This window comes from Brachypodium distachyon, chromosome 5 (genome assembly GCF_000005505.3).
Source record: "Brachypodium distachyon strain Bd21 chromosome 5, Brachypodium_distachyon_v3.0, whole genome shotgun sequence".
Taxonomy (NCBI): Eukaryota; Viridiplantae; Streptophyta; class Magnoliopsida; order Poales; family Poaceae; genus Brachypodium; species Brachypodium distachyon.
The window spans coordinates 6,927,369-6,945,283 of record NC_016135.3 but is presented as its reverse complement, the minus strand read 5'-3'; the positions used below and the strand labels follow the sequence as shown (position 1 = coordinate 6,945,283).

At 51.5% G+C, this 17,915-nt stretch overlaps 1 pseudogene; it reads right to left on the bottom strand.

The window, feature by feature from the left end:
* The window catches only part of LOC112269366, a 40,099-nt pseudogene extending 30,472 nt beyond the window's left edge, over nt 1-9,627 (bottom strand).
* Between the last annotated feature and the right edge of the window lie 8,288 nt (nt 9,628-17,915).

Here is a 17,915-nt window from a genome sequence, read left to right as displayed (position 1 = left end):
GTGGAGGTGGAACCAGTGCGGAAGGTGACCGCTCAGGCGGCCATCTAGTTCTTCAAGGGCATTGTGTGCCGGTTTGGTGTGCCTAATGGCATCATCACCGATAATGGCACACAATTTATGAGCGCCGTGTTCCAAGCTTACTGCGAGGGCATAGGCACCAAGATCCACTTCGCCTCTCTACGCGCGTACGGCAAGCATAGCCAACACGAGCAGAGCGCTGACGATCTTAACTTCATCAAAGAACTTCGATGCCGGGCTGCTGTACGAGCTGCACGCTATCAGCAGGAACTCCGCCGTTATCATGACAAGCGAGTCCGTACCCAGGACCTCAAGGTCGGAGACCTTGTCCTGCGCCAGATACAAGGAACAAAGGTCGGGAACAAGCTGGCTCCGAAATGGGAGGGCCTCTTCCGGGTAGTGCAGGTGACCAGGCCGGGGGCTGTCCGACTTGAAACCGAAGAAGGCTTGCCGGTGCAAAACAGATGGAATCTTGAGCACTTGCGCAAGTTCTACCCGTGAAGCGGCGGAGCCTGACCCACGGGTGATGCTGCTGCAGCATGCCTCTCGAACTAGTGTAGCCGGGCAACCCCCGATTGTAATCCGCTAGTTTCTATGAATAAAATTAAGTGATTTCCTCTGAATTTCAAGTTGTCTCGTTATTGCATGTTCTTTCTTCTGTCTCCTGCTCTAGGTGCACAGAAGTCTCTTTCCATCCTTGGCTGTGAGCAGGGGGCTGCCGGAGCCTCAAAAACAAGAATCCCGTTGCCAGATCACTCCGGTACGGGGTCGTGCCGTTGCCGGGTTCCCCGCAACACGCACCACGCAGCAACTGCATCATGGGAAAAGAAGAATGCTCACACCCAAGTTTGGTATCGACCCTTCTGTGCCCGGGGGCTGGGAGGCAGGAGGGTTATCTGTACTGTACCTTTCTTCGTGCGTTTCGAAAAAAAATTGCAGCATCTCGAGCTTGGTAAGAATCTGACATGCAGGATAAGGATAGGGATCAGACACACTGTGATACTCGTGGGGTACTCACGGCCGTGTCGTCTAGCGGGTAGCCACTGGTGCATGGTGACCGCTTCAAGGCTCTTACCACAGGAGGGTGTCGCCACGTGTGCCGCGGTAGCTCGGCGTGCACGGCGCTAGGATTCTTCATCGTGCCTATAAAAGGGCATGGTGGCCACGGAGTAACTCAAAGCAAAGCAAAGAAGATGGCGAGTGATGCAGTAGAGAGGGTGTTCCCGCCATCGCCTCCCTGCCACGTCACTCCACCGGGCGTCTCCAAGGCGGGGGTTGCCGCAGAGACGCGATGGTGGTGCATGCCATCAGTGCTTAGTGCCGATGGGTGCACTACCATCGCGGCCTTGCCGCATCCCCCCAGCAGGCTTTTCCAAGGTGAGGGTTGCTGCAGAAACGCTGTGGTGGTGCATGCCATCCGTGTTCAGCACCGATGGGTGCACTGCCACATTGCCCTTGCTGCACCCCTCCAGCAGGCTTTCCGAGTGTAGAACCAATACGTTCGACAAGAGAACAAACAACTAAGTGCATTATCCTAGGTGCCTGGCCTTCTAGCCTCAACGCTGCGTCGTTGGTGTGGGTCAGGTCTCGCGTGTGGCTGGAGTGTTAGAAGGACGCTTGCGGGGGGAGTGCACTCCTCATGCGTCTTATGGGTCCGGCCCATAGGTGCATGCTTGGGAGTAGCTAACCCGCAAATGGAGTGGCTCGCCGCTACTGCTTGACCCCAGGTTGGCACTGCGGGTCCGTCCCGGGTCCCTGGTCTGGTTAAGTGAGTAACGTGCGAGTCCCCGGCAACACAAAGCATAACACACGAGGACAGGAAGGTCCACCCCGCGAGTCAATTTCGGGAACAAGTACCAAGTAGAACCAAAAAGCGGAATTTCTAAAAGTAGCAAATGATTACATGGGCTAATGAAACCATAATTGTTCAACGGCGCCAAGCGCCACTTGCAGGAATCAAAAGGAAAACAAAAGCTAGCAGGGGACGACGACGACTGGTTGCCGGGGTCTTCCGCTGGGGGCTCCGGCTCCGGCTTCCTCTGCATCCGCTCCACCACTTCATCGACGAACTTGCCCACTGCCCTGATGTGGGAGGGACCGTCCTCGCTGTCCGACAACGCGTCCAGCAGCGCCTCGAAGGGGAAGTCAGGTAGTGCACCCGGGGGAGGATCGTCTCGGCTATCTTCCCGTCGCAGAACTTGGAGATCCACACGTCCAGCGCCCCGAGCTTCCCCACCATGTCGGAGAAGAATGTGATCAGGGTGCTGACGTCCGTGCCGTCCACCTTCGCCGCCTGCAGCTCAAACCTCGGCAACAGCTCGTGTACGGCCTGGGCGATCTCATGCGGCTTCTCGGTCTCCCTCCGCCGCTGCTCCGCCAACTTGTCGTGGTTGCTGCGCGAGAATGCCACCGCAAGCTTGGCCTTGCGGAGGAGTTCCGTGAGCCGCACGATCTCCTTGGCCTTGCCCACATTGTCCTCACCAGTCTTGACGAGCTCGCCCTAGGCGGTGGTCAGTTCGGACTCGAGATGGGCGCTCCTTTCCTTGGCGGAATTGAGCTCCCCCTCGAGTTCGCGTTCCCGGGTCCGGAACTGCTCCCGCAACTCCTTCTCTCGCCATGCAGATGCCGCTGCCGCGTCCTCCGCGGCCTTGGCCTGCTCCTCCAGCTTCGTGCGCAGCACCTGGAGGTTGGAGGAGTAGCTGTTGACCAGCTCGCTCTTCTCGTTGAGGCGAGCTTGAGCTGTTGCTAGCACATCATCGCGCTCTAGTTAGCCTTCTCCCGCGCTGCGGCCAGCGAGTCCAACATCTGCTGGTGCTCGGTGCGCTGGGCCTCCAGTTGCCGATGGAGCCCCGCCTCGGGGACAACTGGCGTCGTGGCCTCGGCCCTGGCCTGCCGGGCTAGCCGGGTCTCCTCCCTTAGCCGGGAGAGCTCCTGCCGCACTTCACCCAGCTGAAGCTTCGCGTGCTCGTGGTGCACCCTCACCTTGTTGAACGAGGTGATGAACGCCAGTTGCTACTCCTTGATGGCGTCGAGGAACTGGTGCCCCTCATCGTAGATCCTTGGGTCCCAGGTGATTGGGTCCCAAGTCGCCCTGGCAAGAATGCCGAGGTCTGGGCTGGAAGTAGCGGCGGACGAGGACGAGACCCCCGCTGCCATGGTCTGGCCGGGTGGAGCATCGTCCCCTTGCAGGGGAGCCGCCTGCTGCTCCCCAACCATGTCTTCCTCCACACCCGCACCCGTGGGGTGCGGGTCTGGTGGAGGGGCCGCGCCCCCGGCAGGAGGCGTCTCCTGTTGAGCGGCCGCGGGACTCGTGCCTCCGGCCTGCAAGGCCGGGGACGCGCCGCCGAGCCCCACTCTGGTGCGGCGGTGGATGCCGCCACCGTCGTGTCTGGGGCGGCGGGGCTTGGCGCAGGAGCCACCTTCGGCTCGTCCCTCAACTCTGCATCCTCGACGTCAGAGGTGAGGTCGATCACCGTATCGTCCGCCCCCGTGGTGGGCGCACTGGGACCTGCGACAAGGCCAAAATAAGTACTTCAAGCCAAGCTAAGGTACCGAGCGACGAGCGCAAGGGAGTTCTGGATGAGTACCTTGCGGGGCCGTGCTTGCGGGGGGAGATTTGTCCCCCTCTACCCCGGCTTCTGCTTCCGGGCTGTCACCTGCAGGCTGGGTTTTGCCTGCAAGCCAGGTTAATCACACGGTTAAGGGTCAACGTGCAGAAGGGGCATGTACAATGGAGTCAGGGGAGGGGTCTGTACCTGCTGTGGGCTCCTCCTCCTCTGGGACAAGGCTCGGATTGGTTCTAGGACTAACTAATTCTAATTTTTATTTAGCTTTTTCTGGATGATAGGTAAAAACAGATCTAAACTACGGATAAACTGGAAAAAATCTCACCGAGCAACCTTAAGCTCTGATACCACGTGATGTGGGTGGGGGTGGCCCGATCTTTCGATGAGATGGATAACTCTCGATTTGGGTAGGAGGTGACGTTGACGATCCGACTACGGCCTAGAAGGCAGCGCCTTAGCAATCGATACACCAACTCCAGAGAGTTATTGATCACGCGGGGGCACGATCAACCTGACCACGAAGCTCTTTGTTCCTGCAAGCAATCGAAGAACAAGATAAATAGCGGATGCAATCTGAAATTGCGAATATACTGTATCAAACCAATGTCTCAACGAGACGATAAGTTGGAGTCTTGACGACGGTAAAACAGGTGGTCTAACCGACACATGCGATTACACGAAAGTAGCAAAGATGGCTAAACTTTATCTAATCAAAACCCAAGGCTCCTTAGGGGGGGCTCATGGGGTATATAAAGGAGGAGAGAGAGATATTTTTGTCCACCTTGAGTAAGGAGGCCGAAATCCAACTCTATCTCTAACTTTCCTAACAAACTACAACTCTTTAGGAAACAGAAAAACAGATCCATCAGCTTGTTTTGTCCGTCACGGTCAGCACGAGTCGAATCTCTTGATGGGGCCAGATCCGTTGGAAAGGTATTGTAATTACCTTTCCAACAAGTACTTGTTTGCTTGATTTGGACTCCGGATGCGGCCTGGGTGATTAAAATAATTCGGGTCTCCTGGCAGCTCGGACCCGAATCGGATTCAACTTTAATTCGTGATATCTTTCTCTAGCAAGCTACGAATCATGTGCCGTTTGATTTGTTGGAAAGTACACTTGAAGTCCTTCCCTCTCAGCTGTATGAATGCTTGATTCTTGTTGGCCCTCCTGTTCGCCTCCATCGTATCTCATCTTGACCTTGGACTTGAAAAGCTCGACAAGATGCCTACGTAATAAAACGAGACAAGATAGTAGTAGCTCCGCCTCTTCATAAATATGACAATGAAAACAATTACTACTTGAATTCATCTAATTATAAATCTTGTCAAATATTATAGAATTGAGGGTACCAAAGGTCGTATCCATGGTTAGCATGTCCATATCATCCTCCCTTTCTTGAAAGGAAAGTCGCCTCGGCGTCGTTTGTGCTGTAAAGAGACTGACAAAATAGACAAAGTGTGTGCATGGTATATGTATATGTCATCCATCTTTATGCATCTCCTTTCTTGCACAATTAATCTTTTATAACAAAGTCTCGTGAGATAATTAGTAAAACAATCATGATGAATAACATTCCGGCAAGAAGATTGACAATATTGTTTGCATTTATAAGCGAAACGATTTCTTGTATTTGGTTTGCACCGCTCACCATTACACCATCACAATATTGGAGAATAATAATGAATAGTATCCAAATTAGTTACTACAATATGCTGAAATTTAGAGCAAGTCAAAGCACTAATATTCAAACAAGCATGTAAATAACTATTTGGCAAATAATCAACACCTATATTGGAGGTCCTATCAAAATGATTAAGCATGTGCAAAAATTTCTTTTCTCCCAAGAGAGGAAAATTATCACAAGTAATGCAAATCTCATGCACCAAAATGTTATTGTTCACATCATGTTGTCCAATTAAATGAATTGTGTATCCATGAACAGCAAAAGATTTCGAAATTGTTAACTCACACAGTTTATCCATTGCATGCGACAAATACATGGGACTATCAAGTGCAATATAACACAAAGAATTAATAGGTGGATCGTTCTCAATCACTCCATGTGTAATTAAGTCGACACAACCTAAACCAAATTTATCTACATCACATGTTTCTCCCAAAACATTAATTATTTCCTCACATGATTCATTATCATCAATATCAACATTAATATGTGCACTCAAATCATTAGAAGAATTAATTTCAGCAGTAGGTGCACTCAAATCAGCATGTAAATCAACAATTTCACATGGTGCAGAAAATTCAACGGGTATCTCATTTATTTCATCACATGTCATATTTTGTTCAGCAACACAATCATCTTTATCATTACCTTGTAGGCTCAACACGTTTCTTGTACACCTTCTCTCCAATTTCCTCTCCGCTTCACGAGCAAGATTAAGCAAACACAATAGAGAGTCATATTTTCCGTATTCAATTATGTAAGAAATATCAAAGTTAAGCCCACAATAAAACCTATCCATTTTTCTTTGTTCGGTTTCATCTAAACCAGATCGCAAGGTTAAAATTTGGAACTCATCATGGTACTAATCATCAACAGTTTTATCATCTTATGTCAAACGTCGTAATTTGGAACACAACTCATAAGCATAACTTGGAGGAACATATTTTTCTCTCATGATTTTCTTCATATCAATCCAAGTGTGAGGTATTTTGTTTTCTCTAACTAGCTCACACCACCATGATAATGCATCAAAACGAAATTTACTACTAGCAATTTGGACCTTACGACTATCTAGTACATGGAAGCATGTGAATTGTTTAGTTAAAACTAGCTCCCAATCTATATACGTTTCAGCATCATTTTCCCCCTCAAAGAAAGGTACACACAATTTAATTGTATTAGAAGGATTGTTTTGTACCGTTGCCGTGGCATTATCAACAAGAGACGTGGAGGATGGCCGCGGTGAAAAGCACTCATCGCGGTCACAGGATAGCATCGGTCTAGTTGCCATGCTTCGTGTAAATCCTGTCATGGTTAGTAGAAAACAAGAAACAAATCACAGTAATATGTTCCTATCAACTACTAGGATGTGGCTCAAGTCGCTCAACTCTCAAGCTAAAAATCAAGTTCTTACAAGTTCTTACCATGCAAAACAGGAAGGTGATGGCCAGCGGCGTGACTAAGCCCTCCGAATATTAAATGTATCGATGCCTCGGTAACAAACCAACCTAGGTGTAGAATCTGTGGAGCTTGGAGGCTTTTGTGAGTAGCAAGAAATAGCAAATAATCAAATCAGCAATGCAAAGTTGAAAATATGCTCAATAATGCTAGTCCTAGCTGCTGGAGTCGATAAGAACGAATTACAGAAATAATCTAAGCCTAGATACTGAAGAAGGTAGGATAGAAAGATGGCACAACAAGTAAATCCCTAGGATTTTTTTTCTTTTTTTTTCTTTTTGTGGCCTTCTGTTTGGCTTCTTATTCTTTTCTTCTTTTTTCTTTTTTAACCCTAGAAACTCACGCAAAAGAAGGACCGTAAAACTGTACGTCGGTCTGTCGAAGAACAACAAAAGCTGCAGTAAGAAAAATTTAGAAAAATATGAAAAAATATATGTTAGAAGGGTATCGACACAAGCTTTCCAGCAAGGGCAAGATCACTCAAAACGGATGTTGGACGGTGGAGAAAACTGAGAAACACCGGGCTGCTGCGACGCCGGAAAACGGATGCAGAAACTTGGAAGTTCCAAAAGTCCACCTTACAAACCGAATTTGAGGGTCAAAGTGCAGGGCACCGCCCTGGATATTTCCTGATGCGCCTCATCGTGAGCTTTCCAAAAAGTCCAAGAACGTCCAATTCCGAGTTGGTACGCAAAAGATACGCCCGTTTTACTGAACACGGGTCAAACCCACCCGAAACTAAAATTCTGACTCGGGTCCGAAACTGACTCGAACTCTTGCTCTTTCTTTTTTTCCTTTTTTTTTCTTTCTTTCTTTCCTTTTTTTTTCTTTCCTTTCTTTTTTTTTCTACTTTCCAAACAACTTGATCTCTAAACAAAATTCGATCTATGATGAAACACTTTTCAAAAGCACTCCTTATTGGACTCGGACTCGAACTCGCGGCTGAAAACTATTACTTGCTGACTCGATGTAGAACTCGAAGAGGGACTCGTTGTAGGACTCGATGAGGGACTCGGTGTAGGACTCAAAGAGGGACTCGGTGTAGGACTCGAAGAGGGACTCGGTGGAAGATATGGTGGCGGCGGGAGATTATGGCGGTGGTGTGGCAGGAAGTTTGGCGGCGGAAGATTGATGAACGAAACCTGCGTCACACGAAGAACAAGAAAACCAAAAGCAAGTTCGATCTAGTAGAAAAAATCTGAAAAATGATCCAATCTAATCCAGCAACTCGACACGATTAATGCAGCAAAGATTCAACAATGCAAATACTAAAGTAAAAATTGCAAGGCTCAGATTGGTTCTAGGACAAGGTAACTAATTCTAATTTTTATTTGGCTTTTTCTGGACGATAGGTAAAAACAGATCTAAACTACGGATAAACTGGAAAAAATCTCACCGAGCAACCTTAAGCTCTGATACCACGTGATGTGGGTGGGGGTGGCCCGATCTTTCGATGAGATGGATAACTCTCGATTTGGGTAGGAGGTGACATTGACGATCCGACTACGGCCTAGAAGGCAGCGCCTTAGCAATCGATACACCAACTCCAGAGGGTTATTGATCACGCGGGGGCACGATCAACCTGACCACGAAGCTCTTTGTTCCTGCAAGCAATCGAAGAACAAGATAAATAGCGGATGCAATCTGAAATTGCGAATATACTGTATCAAACCAATGTCTCAACGAGACGATAAGTTGGAGTCTTGACGACCGTAAAACAGGTGGTCTAACCGACACACGCGATTACACGAAAGTAGCAAAGATGGCTAAACTTTATCTAATCAAAACCCAAGGCTCCTTAGGGGGGGCTCATGGGGTATATAAAGGAGGAGGGAGAGATATTTTTGTCCACCTTGAGTAAGAGGCCGAAATCCAACTCTATCTCTAACTTTCCTAACAAACTACAACTCTTTAGGAAACAGAAAAACAGATCCGTCAGCTTGTTTTGTCCGTCACGGTCAGCACGAGTCGAATCTCTTGATGGGGCCAGATCCGTTGGAAAGGTATTGTAATTACCTTTCCAACAAGTACTTGTTTGCTTGATTTGGACTCCGGATGCGGCCTGGGTGATTAAAATAATTCGGGTCTCCTGTCAGCTCAGACCCGAATCGGATTCAACTTTAATTCGTGATATCTTTCTCTAGCAAGCTACGAATCATGTGCCGTTTGATTTGTTGGAAAGTACACTTGAAGTCCTTCCCTCTCAGCTGTATGAATGCTTGATTCTTGTTGGCCCTCCTGTTCGCCTCCATCGTATCTCATCTTGACCTTGGACTTGAAAAGCTCGACAAGATGCCTACGTAATAAAACGAGACAAGATAGTAGTAGCTCCGCCTCTTTATAAATATGACAATGAAAACAATTACTACTTGAATTCACCTGATTATAAATCTTGTCAAATATTATAGAATTGAGGGTACCAAAAGTCGTATCCATGGTTAGCATGTCCATATCAGGGTTGGCGGCAGGCGTAGTGGCGGCGCCGCGGGCCCTCGTGCCGGTCTGACTGGCACTGACACTGGCTCGGGTGCGCGGCTTCTTACTTGGCGCAGCGGGTGCAGTGTCGGTTCTCCCCCTCTTGCCGGCTCCCGCCGGAGCAATGTCCCTGCAAGGCATCAACAAAGAAGCAAAGGAATCAAGGCAAGCACAAACTTGCAAATAAAAGGGGGAGGAAAAACGTCAGCTTACCTTGGGGGGTTGAGCTTGAGCGAGTAGCCCGTGAAGATTCCCCGCTTGGGCGGGACCGCGGACCCTCGTGGAGTTGCCGCAGCTCCAATTGCCGTGGAAGCCACCGAGGCGCCTGCAGCCATTGCAGAGGTGGCCGCTGCCACCGGTGCTCTTGGTCGCCGCACCGAAGGCACGTCGTCCTCGTCCTTCACCTCCGCCTCAGGGAGGACCATCTGGGCTCCGGCAACGCCACCAGCCTAGTCCCCGGAGGACTCGTCATCGGGCCAGCTGGAATCCGATCCCCCCTCACTCTCCTCAGCCACTTGCTTCCCACGGGCTGCGGGTGGCGGAGGCCGCGGGGCTGAGACCGGGGGATCGGACATCAGCCCCCACTCATTGCAGGGTGGGTAGCTGCCGACGATGTCGTGGAGGCCCGCGACGCCGGCATGAAGGGATGGAGCCCCTGGGGGCAGCTCTGTGAAGAGGACATCCTCGCCGGTGATTCCCTTCACCCACCCCTAGATCACCTCCGGCGTCACGCCCACACTTTGCAGGCGTGTGGTGTCGCCGGGCCCCGTGTACATCCACACGGGGCGAGACCACAACTGAAGCAGCGCGATGCGCCGGCTGATGTAGGTACGCACCACGTCGAGATCGGTGAGCCCCGCTAACCGCAGGGCCTTGATCTTCTTGATGATGGGAAGGAGCTCCGCGTCTCGGCTGTAGCGGTCCCGCCAGCTGCCGTTACACGCCGGCAGCTCGGTGGGCGCATGGATGAACTCGTTGGGCTCGTCCACGCGAACACAGCACCAGTCCGCGCGCCACTCCTTCTCGGTCCGCACTATGAACTCCGATTTCATCTTACCGCAGGCGCGGAACGAGACCCCCGACGACATCGCACCCGACTGCTCGACGGGCGGGTAGAAGTAATGGCGGAACAACGCCACTGACGGCATCACCCTGACAAACCCCTCACAGAGAAACTGGAAGACGGCAAGGAGGAAAAGGGATGAGGAAGAAGAACTGGGGGCTAAGTGATTGCCCCTTAGCGCTGCGGTGGGGTTTTATAGCACCCCAGCACAGAGAAACGGTCACATCCGCACCCTACGGGAGCGCTGGGGATAACTACGTTTTAAGAGGGGAATGCGAGATGTGGCCTTAACCACCCACGTTTAAGGGGAAGGTTAGGGCGGAAATCTCGCCCCCACCGCTCTGCCTGTAACGGCGGAGTCCCTGGAGCAGCGTATGCTCGGGAACCCTAAACGAATTGGGACCCATGCGTCGGTTAGGGCGTAGCCCGACAACCGACCAAGGATGATTTCACCCGGGAACAGGCGTTGCCGGCCCACGCACGGGGGCTACTGTCGCACCAGTGGCACCCGAGGTACCACCGTTGCTCAACGCTTGGGTCGCCTCGCTTGCTCCCCGCAAGGACAGCACCCTGGGTAGCACAGTGCAAGCTGCCTGGGAAGCCACCAGCCCGGCAGGACTAGCCGGGTTGCGGGGGTTACCCCGGATGACAGCGTGAATCCCCATCAGGACGCCCCCCGGGAAGCTCACTTGCCGGGGAGGGTGTTCCCTGGCGTAGGCGCTTACAACAGGGCGGGTGCCCCGCAGGCAGAGTATCAACGCCACGTGGCTGCCCGGCAGCCTCCTTTTGTGCAGGGATGGTCGGAGCGTGGAGTGTGGCACAAGCCGAGCATTAAATGCTCCGACAGGGAGGTGGTTTCCTGTCTAGTCAGCCTACAGTGAGTAGCCCGCAGTGAATCTAGGGCACGTATGACCCTAGCTACAGTGCGTTTTACCGTTCATGCACGCTAGCACAGCAAGGGCAAGCGGCCTTGGGTCCTCGTTCAGCGCGTGTCCAAAGCGCGTCCCCCATGCAGACCGTGGCACCTGTGGTATCCCCTTGAGTATAAAAGGAGGACCAGCGCCACCGGTCAAGGGGTTCGGGTCCAGATTTTCCTAAGGTTAGACTCGAGCTGAGGTTACAATCCCTAGAGATTTAGCCCAAAAGTAGCAAGTAGTCACCTAGCAGAAAGGAAGAGAGCGCCCGGGTACTCCCCCGGCAACCTGTAAACACTTGTTCCTTGGTTAATACACACTCAAAAGCAGGACGTAGGGTTTTACACCTCCGGGTGGCCCGAACCTGGGTAAACCGACTTGTGCATTGCAACGCCCGTCATTGGCCTCGCCGGCGATCGCCAGAGCGATCCCCAACGCCCACTGTCGAACCTAAAAGGGGGTGCCTAGCATCCGCGGTGTCTAAGCCCCGGGCTACGATAGCTATTGAGTTAGCACCCTACACGCTGCAATATGACAGACGAGATGCTGTGAAGTCTCAGGCGCTGGTGGATTTCCTGGTGGATTGGGCATGGAATATGAATCACCACCACCTAAAACTAGCTACTGGAAGATGCATTTTGACGGCTCCAAAATGAAAAGAGGGCTTGGTGCCGACATTGAACAAGACTCTCCGCGAGTGACCATGTATATGGAAGCCGAGGTAAAAGAAGCCCGAGAAAATGATGTCGACCTGCTCAAAGAAGCACGGGAATTGGCTTTATCTCGGTCAGCCATCTATCAACAACACCTTAGGCGTTATCACAGCCGGAAGGTACACCCGCGGGTGTTCCGGGAAGGAGATCTCGTGCTCCGGCTTGGGCAACGCACAGGCGGCATGCATAAATTGTCGCCCCCATGGGAAGGACCCTTCAGTGAGCAAAGTGCTGCACAATGATTCATCCTATCTTATAGATGCGCAGGACCCCAACGCGAATAGGATGGACAGATCTGGCGAGGAAACCAAGATGCCATGGAATGTAGCTTTGCTTCGTCCGTTGTGTACTTGAGAGATGATTATTTGTATCATTTTTTCATTATTTCGAATATTTTGAGACAATGAATTATCCGCCAGGTTCTTCAAAGGAACTCGGGGACTCCCATGCTATATGAGTGTTGTGTTACATTTGTCTATTTGTATGTCGGCATTGCTTGATTGTGTAATCTTATGTCGGTCTAGTAGTGTGTTGGTACTGAAAACTCCCTCCATGACTTAGCTATTGTCCACAACCTGGCTTCATTGCAAGCTAGAGCACGGGTACGAAGTTACTAAACACATGAAAAACTATTACGGAAACAAACAAATGAGCGAGTCGAGATGCGCGTTATTTTACCTAACCCAACATTCCTTTCCTATGCCGGGCATTTCCAGGCGAGTTTTTTGAGTTTAAGATTTTTTGAAAGGTCTATTCTATGATACGTCGAACGCCGACAAGGCAGACAAAGAACCTAGGTCATATAATTTCACCAACAGAAAAAATAAACTCGGGGACTCGGTTGGAAACTCGATAACTTGCGGCATAAGCCAATTCAAAATATTGTGCATCACGAGCAAAAGTACTTCAAGGTAATTACATCTGCACCCAGCATCCCGGGGATCTAACAGTTTTTAAAAGTTTTTTGCCCACATCACTAGGTATGAATTCAGGCAGCAGGATCGTTGGTGCCAGCACTCATAGCATCTGTTGCGGCGGAAGGCGACTCGGCCACGATTTCTTTGTCCATCTCCTCTTCTTCTTCCTCGGCCGCCTCCTCGTCTGCGTCTGATCTCGGACCCTCCACAAAAGTATGCACATCGGCATACTGGATGAAGGAGTAGGCCCGTTCTTGACGCTTCGCAATCAACTCCGGATCCGAGAGGAAGGGAGAACCGACGTGCATGGACTACAACACGTCGAGGTTAATGCCGTCGTACCAAGAAAGTACGAACAACAGTGCCTCGTCGGCGCCGACACGAGCGGCCGACTCCCGGCACTCGCTTAGCCGGTCCTCCACCTCCAGGAGACGCTTGGCTAATTCCAGGATGCCACTCGGCGCTTCCTCTCCTGGCCAAAGAGCTAGCACGGATGCCGGCATTGAGCATGTCAACCCCGAAAGCCTTCAAAGGCTTGACCCGGGTCCAGATGATGATGAGATAATCATCCCCATCGTATTTCGATGGCAGTGCCTTGGACGAATCCCTCTTCCCGCGAGCCTTAATCACGGCGGCCTGAGCAGCTTCGATAGAATGTTGGAAGATTTCTGACAAGGACAAAAAAGAAGTAATAAGTCTTGGCACACTGTTATTGTCGGCCAAATGATCAAAGGAAAAGATTCGGGTTAGGGCAACTTACTGGCCAGCAGTCCATCTATCTTGTCGAGATCCTGTGTGCACACGCTTAGCATATGTGCGCTCTTGGTCTTCTCCTCTTCAGCAGCAGTGGCTCGAGTCTCGGCTTTGGCGAGAAGATCCTTATATTTTTGGACTTCGCCTTCCAGGCGGATCTTCTCGTCGGCTTGCGCAGAAAGCACTGAGGTAAGTTGGACTACCTCGGCCTTATGCGCCTCGGCCTGCGCTTCGAGTTGCGCCCTTAGCCGGGCCACCTCATCTCGGTGCTGCTCCACCAGCTGAGTGTTCTCCCCTATTTGGAAGACATGGATTACAAGAGTTCGAGATAGAAATGGATGCAATCCGAGATAAAGACTAAGTCCTACCTTGCAATTCCGTTACGCGCTTTAGAAGCTCCGACACTTGTGCATCATCCCCGGCTGTGTATGAAGGCACACGTCAGTTTTCACAATACATAGATAGCTCGACATAGCTTTTATGTCGGCAGAAGTATACTCACTCTTGTTCTGCTGTTCGGCCACCAAAGCTTTGTGCTTCGCTACCAATATCCGGTGTGAAGCGAGCAGAAGTTTGAAGGTCGCATTGCGTTTGTTCATACAGCTCTGCAAGAAGGTGATCCATAGTTAATTTTGTAGCAATCGCAAGTCAGCAACTATAAGCTTCAGGCCGACTATTCTAAACCCGGCCTGAATCTCAGGGAATAGTGTTTGAAGGTTTTAAGCTTCAAGCCAACTATTCTAAACTCGACCTGAATCTCAGGGAATAGTGTTTGAAGTTTTTAAGCTTCAGACCGACTATTCTAAACTCGACGTGAATCTCGGGGAATAGTGTTTGAAGTTTTTAAACTTCAGGCCGACTATTCTAAACTCGACCTGAATCTCGGGGAATAGTGTTTGAAGTTTTTAAGCTTCAGACCGACTATTCTAAACTCGACCTGAATCTCAAGGAATAGTGTTTGAAGTTTTTAAGCTTCTGGCCGACTATTCTAAACTCTACCTGAATCTCAGAGAATAGTGTTTGAAGATTTTAAGCTTCAGGCCGACTATTCTAAACTCGACATGAATCTCGGGAAATAGTGTTTGAAGTTTTTAAGCTTCAGACTGACTATTCTAAACCTGACCTGAATCTCGGGAAATAGTGTTTGAAGTTTTTAAGCTTCAGACTGACTATTCTAAACCTGACCTGAATCTCGGGGAATAGTGTTTGAAGTTTTTTAAACTAAGCTTCAGGCTCACTATTTCTTACTCGCCCTAAACCTCGGGGACTAGGAATATATATGCTACAGATAGAATAAAAAACTTCAAGAGATTTTCGTACCTCGGCAGCTCAGCTGGACTCGAACAGCGCAACCCTCGCTTGGAATATCCGAGCCGCCACCGACTCTGGAGTTGCCGCCACGGGTGATGGCCCCACTAGAGCGTTCTGTTGCACTGTCTGGATGGTACCGGAGTTGACCTCGTAGCTGTTGGCGCTGTTCCAGTCCATGACATACTGGCCAAGAGATCCCCAGCTGTGCCCGCTCGTTGTCCTAAGAGGAACTCCTTGAGTACCCCGGATGGATGGCGAGTCGAAGGAACTTGGAGGCTACTGTCCCACCGGAATGGCTGAGCTCCTGGTCTTTTTAGCTCGAGCACCCACTAGCTGTGTCGGTTGCGGCTGCGGCGGCGGTGTTGCTGTTGCTTGAGGTCCTTGGGGTTGCGTTGCCGACTGGCGAGGAGGATCCGTGGCCAACGGTTGCGCCCGCGTGTCAGGCACTCCCGGTGAAGGAGAAGCCCCGGCCGCCGATGTCCCGGCCGCTGCTGTCCTGGCTTGAGCGACGCTCGAAGCGTCGGTGCCAGGGTCGACATCGTGCACGGGAGATGTCGGATCTGCGGCGGTCTCGGTTTCTCCCGTGGCCTGAGTAGAAGGCTCTGCACGCGGAGATGAAGTCGCCGGGATCTCGGACACGATGCAGGTCTGAGACTGAGTGGCAGTCAGAGCCTCCCTACAGGAATGGAGTGTTCTTACCTTCATATCGGTTAAGAAAAATACCGACATTAGAGATCGAAATGGCGTCCATCTTACCCGACAACCATAGGTTTCGGCTTCGGTTGCCGGCCAGCGGTTTTCTTCCGCTTCGTAGTCCTGGAAAGATCTGTGTCGGCAACACGCTTCTCGCCGGCCGACGCCGGATCAGCAGTAGGGGCTGCAGCAACGCTTGGATCGTCCAGGTCAGCTACTCCCGGACCAAAGCAGATGCGAGCATTTTGGAGATAAGTACTCTGATATCCATGAGAGGAGGTCGGGAGTCATTACCTGTGGCACGTCTGGGGCCGGCATGAGGAATCGGCATGTGATCCTCCGAATCCGGGTCTTCCGGGTAAGCTCCCAAGCGATCGCTTCCGAAGCGCTTGTCCGGCGAGTGCCCGTCCTCATTGCGCTGGAGCGTGAATCTCTGCACAAAATTATAAGGTTATGCCGAGATAAGACATTATCGGTTGGAAGCAGGCGCACAATCATGTCGGAAGAAAATCGAAGAAGCATGTAAACAAAAACTTACCAAGGGCGCACGATTCTTCCGGCTATATGGAACCATGCCCCAACCCCAGTTCTCGGACAGGTTGGTCTTGGCGATCGCTTGACTCGGCGTCGGACCTCGAATTTGTCCAGCATGATGGTTGAAACCCGGTTCGGGTCAAACCGGCCGCTGTGGAAACACATCTTATGTGTCCAGCGTTGGAGCGGGCAGACCCGCCGGAACACGAACGTGGCTAACAGATCGTCGGCCGTCATCCCGTTCTCCTTAAGGGCGATGATGCCGGCATGAACCTCGCTGATTTCCGGGAGAGAATCCTTGGGTTCATACCTCTAGTTCTTCTTCTCCTCCAGCGGACCGACTATGAATCCCGGCAAGTTGATTCTATCGGTGTCGGAGGTGTTCTTGACATAAAAGAAGGTCTTGAGCCACCTCTTGCAAGACTCAAGACCTTGGATCCGAGGAAAGGCAGAACACCAGCGGGGTATGACGGTGGCGGCGCCGCATTGGGTCATGGGCTTAATGGCGCGGGGATTGTCTTTGTCGGGAAGAACCTGGGGTCGAAACATAAAATATTTCGCCCACAGGTCAACAGATGCCCACAGGCCGAGATAACTCTCACAGCAGGTAACAAAGGCAGAGAGAGTGAGAATGGCATTGGCCGGAAGGTGGTGAGGCTGGAGGCCGAAGTGGTCAAGGAATTGCCGGATAAAGTCGCTAACCGGGAGCCCAAAGCCGCGTTTGAAATGCGAAACGAAGACGACAAACTCACCGGGCTCGGGTGTTGCACGACCTCGTCACCGGGAATTCCGCACTCCACCTCGTCCGGGATCCGCCGGGTGCGGCGGAGCCAATCGATGTCCCCCGGAGATACGTCGGGGTCGACGGCAGCGGCGTCACGGGAAGAAGAGGCCATGGCGCGAGGCGTGGGCGATCAAAGGAAGAGCGGCGGAAGCACAGATGGGTGCGCGCAAAAACGCAGCGGCGAGCTTGGCTGCCGGAGGCAAGAAAACGTGGCAGCAGAGGAGCTCCAAGCTTGCGACAATGGCGGACGCGCGAGAGTAGTGAAGGAGCTAGGGTTTCGGGGGGGGGGGGACGTAAGAGACTTTCACCCCGTCCCTTTATTTATAGCCGGGGCGCAATCATGGGGCTAAACAACGCGTGATCATGGGGGTGATTAACCCCATAAACAGCGCACGCGCGCGGTTACGGCGCAACGTGGCGCAGTAAATCCCGCCGAATCCGGAGAGATAAGGCAATGCGTGGAAACCAAAATTCCCCCTCTTAATGGCCTATCGGTTTTCCTGTCCGATGGGACGACACGTTCGCCTCAAAAGACGCGCCGACAATATTTCTGGTCTTATCTTCCCGTTGTTAAAGCGAGGCGCTGAATAAGCGCGACATGTGCCATTGATGTCAGCAGAAAAAGGTTCTTTGTTGTTGGCCGCGATTAAGAGAGGGATCTCGGCTCAGAGCTGAAAATACCACGCCGACTAAAAAGTCGGTGATGCCAAATCTCGGCTAAGAAAGCTCGGGATTGTATCGGCATTTTCCCTGGTCAAATCCCACTAGGCCGAGAGCTGTTTCGGCTTTGGGAAACTGCCATGGCCCGACATCACTCTCTGTCGGACCGCAACAGCTTCGGGGACTAGTGTCGGGGGGATGACCCCGGGTAGGGTCATGACGACACGTATTAGCCGGGATAGCAAGAGCAAAGCCGGCGTAAGCAAGTACGCCGACATCTTTGAGCCGACTTAACAACCAGCCGGCATACCAAAAGTGTGCCAGCATATCTATCTTGTCTTATGTGATTGCAGGATAAGCACGAACCATCT